Source organism: Ranitomeya imitator, chromosome 5 (assembly GCF_032444005.1).
Source record: "Ranitomeya imitator isolate aRanImi1 chromosome 5, aRanImi1.pri, whole genome shotgun sequence".
NCBI classification, from domain to species: domain Eukaryota; kingdom Metazoa; phylum Chordata; class Amphibia; order Anura; family Dendrobatidae; genus Ranitomeya; species Ranitomeya imitator.
In genome coordinates, this window is record NC_091286.1 from 276257285 (window position 1) to 276263284 (window position 6000).

Sequence of the window (6000 nt, forward strand, 5' to 3'; positions counted from 1 at the left end):
GTTTGCAGAGCCCCTGGTGTGCCTAAACAGTAGAAACCCCCCACAAGTGACCCCATTTTAGAAACTAGACCCCCAAGGAACTTATCTAGATATGTGGTGAGCACTTTGAACCCCCAACTGCTTCACAGACGTTTACAACGCAGAGCCGTGAAAATAAAAAATCATTTTTCTTTCCTGAAAAATGATGTTTTAGCAAGCATTTTTTTATTTTCACAAGGGTAACAGGAGAAATTGGACCCCAGTAATTGTTGCGCAGTTTATCCGGAGTATGCTGGTACCCCATATGTGGGGGTAAACCACTGTTTGGGCACACGTCGGGGCTCGGAATTGAGGGAGCACCATTTGACTTTTCGAATACGAGATTGGCTGGAATTAATGGTGGCGCCATGTTGCGTTTGGAGACCCCTGATGTGCCTAAACAGTGGTAACCCCTCAATTCTGCCTCCAACACTAACCACAACACACCCCTAACCCTAATCCCAACTGTAGCCATAACCCTAATCACAACCCTAACCACAACCCTAATTCCAACCCTAACCCTTAGGCTATGTGCCCACGTTGCGGATTCGTGTGAGATTTTTCAGCATCATTTTTGAAAATAGGTTTACATGGTACTGTAAACCTGATGGAACACTGCTGCGAATCCGCAGCGGCCAATCCGCTGCGGATCCGCAGCCAAATCCGCACCGTGTGCACATAGCCTAATTCTAAAGGTATGTGCACACGTTGCGGAAAACGCTGCGGATCCGCAGCAGTTTCCCATGAGTTTACAGTTCAATGTAAACCTATGGGAAACAAAAATCTCTGTACACATGCTGCGGAAAAACTGCACGGAAACGCAGCGGTTTACATTCCGCAGCATGTCACTTCTTTGTGCAGATTCCGCAGCGGTTTTACAACTGCTCAAATAGAAAATCGCAGTTGTAAAACCGCAGTGAAATGCGCAGAAAAAACGCGGTAAATCCGCCATAAATCCGCAGCGGTTTAGCACTGCGGATTTATCAAATCCGCAGCGGAAAAATCCGCAGAGGAACAGAATACGTGTGCACATACCGAAACCCTAACCCTAGCCCTAACCCTAACCCTAGCCCTAACCCTAGCCCTAACCCTGGCCCTAACCCTAACCCTAGCCCTAGCCCTAACCCTAGCCCTATTCTAACATTAGTGGAAAAAAAAATTCTTTATTTTATTATTGTCTCTACCTATGGGGGTGACAAGGGGGGGGGTCATTTATTATTTATTTTATTTTGATCACTGTGATAGATTATATCTCAGTGATCAAAATGCACTTTGGAACGAATCTGCCGGCCGGCAGATTCGGTGGGCGCACTGCGCATGCGCCCGCCATTTTGGAAGATGGCGGCGCCCATGGAGAAGACGGACGGACCCCGGCAGGATCGGTAAGTATGATGGGATGGGGGGAGCACGCGGGGGGGATCGGAGCATGGGGGGGTGGAACGGAGCACCGGGGGGTGGAAAGGAGCACGGGGGGGTGGAACGGAGCACTGGGGGGGTGGATTGGAGTGCAGGGGGGGTGATTGGAGCACGGGGGGGTGATTGGAGCACGGGGGGAGCGGACAAGAGCACGGGGGGAGCGGAGCACAGGACAGAGGGGAGCCGGAGCAGTGTACCGGACAGATCGGAGGGCTGGGGGGGCGATCGGTGGGGTGGGGTGGGGGCACATTAGTGTTTCCAGCCATGGCCGATGATATTGCAGCATCGGCCATGGCTGGATTGTAATATTTCACCAGTTATAATAGGTGAAATATTACAAATCGCTCTGATTGGCAGTTTCACTTTCAACAGCCAATCAGAGCGATCGTAGCCACGGGGGGGTGAAGCCCCCCTGGGCTAAAGTACAACTCCTCCTGTCCCTGCAGAGCGGGTGAAATGGGAGTTAACCCTTGCACCCGATCTGCAGGGACGCGATCTTTCCATGACGCCACATAGGCGTCATGGGTCGGATTGGCACCGACCTTCATGACGCCTACGTGGCGTCATGGGTCGGGAAGGGGTTAATAATTATGCTGCAAAACAAAAAACAATGCATGAGAATAATAATCATGGAACCTTAATACACAATATGCTAATGTGAAAAAAATAAAATAAACAAGTCCCAGGTGATATATACAGTACAGACCAAAAGTTTGGACACACCTTCTCATTTAAAGATTTTTCTGTATTTTCATGACTATGATAATTGTACATTCAAACTGAAGGCATCAAAACTATGAATTAATACATGTAGAATTATATACTTAACAAAAAAGAGTGAAACAACTGAAATTATGTCTTATATTCTAGGTTCTTCAAAGTAGCCACCTTTTGCTTCGATGACTGCTTTGCACACTCTTGGCATTCTCTTGATTATCTTCAAGAAGTAGTCACCAGGAATGGTTTTCACTTCACCGATGTGCCCTGTCAGGTTTAATAAGTGGGATTTCTTGCCTTATAAATGGTGTTGGGACCATCAGTTGTATTGTGCAGAAGTCTGGTGGATACACAGCTGATAGTCCTACTGAATAGACTGTTAGAATTTGTATTATGGTAAGAAAAAAGCAGCTAAATAAAGAAAAACAAGTGGCAATCATTACTTTAAGAAATGAAGGTCAGTCAGTCCAAAAAATTGGGAAAACCTTGAAAGTGTCCCCAAGTGCAGTGGCAAAAAGCATCACGCGCTGCGAAGAAACTGGCTCACATGAGGACTGCACTTGGAAAGGAAGACCAAGAGTCACCTCTGCTTCTGAGCATAAGTTTATCCGAGTCACCAGTCTCAGAAATCGCAGGTTAACAGCAGCTCAGATTAGAGACCAGGTCAATGCCACACAGAGTTCTAGCAACAGACACATCTCTACAACAACTGTTAAGAGGAGGATTTGTGCAGCAGGCCTTCATGGTAAAATAGCTGCTAGGAAACCACTGCTAAGGACAGGCAACAAGCAGAAGAGACTTGTTTGGGCTAAAGAACACAAGGAATGGACATTAGACCATTTGAAATCTGTGCTTTGGTCTGATGAGTCCAAATTTGAGATCTTTGGTTCCAACCACCGTGTCTTTGTGCGATGCAGAAAAGGTGAACAGATGGACTCTACATGCATGGTTCCCACCGTGAAGCATGGAGAAGGAGGTGTGATGGTGTGGGAGTGCTTTGCTGGTGACACATTTGGGGATTCATTCAAAATTGAAGGCATACTGAACCAGCATGGCTACCACAGCATCTTGCAACGGCGTGCTATTCCATCCGGTTTGCGTTTAGTTGGACCATCATTTATTTTTCAACAGGACAATGACCCCAAACACACCTCCAGGCTGTGTAAGGGCTATTTGACCAAGATGGAGAGTGATGGGGTGCTACGCCAGATGACCTGGCCTCCACAGTCACCAGACCTGACCCCAATCGAGATGATTTGGGGTGAGCTGGACCGCAGAGTGAAGGCAAAAGGGTCAACAAGTTCTAAGCATCTCTGGGAACTCCTTCAAGATTGTTGGAAGACCAATCCTGTTGACTACCTCTTGAAACTCATCAAGAGAATGCCAAGAGTGTGCAAAGCAGTCATCAAAGCAAAAGGTGGCTACTTTGAAGAACCTAGAATATAAGGCATAATTTCAGTTGTTTCACACTTTTTTGTTAAGTATATAATTCCACATGTGTTAATTCATAGTTTTGATGCCTTTAGTGTGAATGTACAATTTTCATAGTCACCAAAATACAGAAAAATCTTTAAATGAGAAGGTGTGTCCAAACTTTTAGTTTGTACTGTACATGCTGATAAAAGTGAAAAAAAGAGATATGATAGTGTTCTGCCTTCCTCCACATATGATGCGGTGTATATTCTAGCATACAGATAAACTTTCATCCATTTGCTCAGTAACTAGACTGTATAGGTTCTTAAGTCTATATTTATTGAGATGGTGAGATATGTGATATAATGGATGATCAGGTAAAAACTACAAAGGAAATAACAGTGCATCAGTACTTGGCACATTGCAGCATGTTACAGGATGCAATAACATGAATAACAGAAATTACAGAACTAACACAGAACACAGCATAAGACAGACACACAGTTATCATGGCTATCTTAGGGCAAGTTCAGGCTGTCAGCATTGTACTATTTTATACAAGCAAGCATCTATCTGCATACAGAAAAACAGCAATATGGAACAAAGCACAACATGCCTAACTACACACTCTGCTATACAGTGGCTGCATAACTGTTCTAACACAAACATGAAGGTACATCTGTGCCTCACCCGAATTCACTTATCGAGAGCAACGATCTCCAGGAAGAGAGAGCCAGGAACACGTGTGTAAGACTCAAGGTCCGGGGGAAAATGGCTATTCTTGGCCGGGAAACCACGGGTGCGGTTCTAGACAAAACACAATCTTAAAGTGAAATGCTCCTGAATACAGGAACAGGATAAATGTGTACCTAATGACCTCTAGAGTAATGGTGACAACTGGTACTACATTGTGAATTTAACTTGCTGCACATTAATGGGCAGAACAGATAGTGTATGTAGAACTAGTTACATGTAGAAAAAAATGAAAAAAATAATTAAAATATGTACATGTAAATATGTATGTTCCTTCCGAGCAAGTCAGAGTACCTGGATAGTCATCAATGCTGAGTGTAGGATTCGGAGTGTTATGGAGATAAAGTCACGGCTAGGAAGTGAGTAAGTTAGGGGGTTGGTGTGAGGCAGTCAGAGGCATTGTCGATGTACCTTGGTATCCTGGTTACTGCGGCGCTCCCGCGCCTGACTGCTGCTGGCGTAGTGGAGGAGGGTGATGGGGGATTTTTAAATAGCAGAGTGAGACGCAGTACAGGGGTTACGTCTCAGGAAATGACGTGTAGCTGTGTGGAGGTGCCTTGGCGGTGTGTCTATGACTAACCGCGGCCAAAGTGAGTCAGAGCAGATGTGCTTTACTGGAAGTGACATTGTGCAGGGTAGTCCCAAGAGTATACGTCCACGGGAGAGTTTGTCATGGAAGTGGTGATGCTTCCATGATGCAGTCAGCCTTGCACCTGCTTGGTCCTGCTGCTGTCAGATGTATAGGGAAGTTGTCTCATAGTAAATAGAAGGACGGGGCGTCCGGTTTCTTGGCAAAACACTCATAGGGACTAAGATAAGCTTACGGTATAAGTATAAGTTAAGGAGTAAAAGTCCTGACAGGTACCCTATTAAAAAATAAGCAAAGCAATGCATCAGGGATGAAATGGGGGTAGGGGTGAAGGAGGTTTGTCTCTGACAATAATCCATAGGAAGAATAAGGGGGTCTATGTGCCAGGGGGTATAAATTTCCACAAGGAAGGGGGAGACTAAGCATTAAATAGTTAAAGCTAACTCCAATTCTGTACAGAGAGTGTTGACATGATGGATAGTCTGAGAGGTTGTGTGTTTGGGCTCTGGTTTATACGAAGGGCTAGTTGGAGATGGAAAGGTTACGAATATGTTTGATGTGGAGAGCAGGGTGGGAAGACCAGCAGTGATGTATGGGATTTAATATGGGATATATGGAGCAATGATACACTCATCAAATGGCTGAAATGAAGTCAACGTGAAGAAGTGTGGCATATTAGTTAACCTAGTCTATTTCCCTGTTGAGTCCCATTGGGGTCAACGTTTGAAGTGTGTGTATATCCAAAAAATGTCCTTTTCTTTCAAAAGTTTTATATGGTTACTTCCACGTCTAGGTCTGGGCATCTGTTCAATGATCTAGAATTGCAGATGAGCCATCGTGTATCTTGCCTTAGCAAAGTGATCGGGCAGGGGTAGCCAGGTGTAGCTGCAGCGTATTGTTGACTTGTGGCTGGCAATGCGATCTTGCACGTGTTGGGTGGTTTCTCCCACTTAGAGAAGGTCACACGGGCATTTAACTGCATAAATGACAAAGTTGGAGTCACATGTATAGAAACCTCTGATTGGATACAATTTTACCGCCCTAGGATGTGTGATCTTGCCTGATTTAATGATGTTGGAGCAGGCTGCACAATT

At 45.2% G+C, this 6000-nt stretch overlaps 1 protein-coding gene across 2 annotated transcripts in view; it reads right to left on the reverse strand.

Annotated features, from left to right (window-relative positions):
• Positions 1-4363, reverse strand: part of LOC138637470 (amine sulfotransferase-like) — a 132560-nt gene extending 128197 nt beyond the window's left edge. Inside the window, exon 1 of one of the 2 annotated variants that reach the window (XM_069726184.1) lies at positions 4255-4363. The gene's annotated coding sequence lies outside the window, so the exon portion shown is untranslated. The remainder of the gene's footprint in view (positions 1-4254) is intronic. The other variant, XM_069726185.1, reaches the window with a different exon arrangement.
• Positions 4364-6000: the final 1637 nt, after the last annotated feature.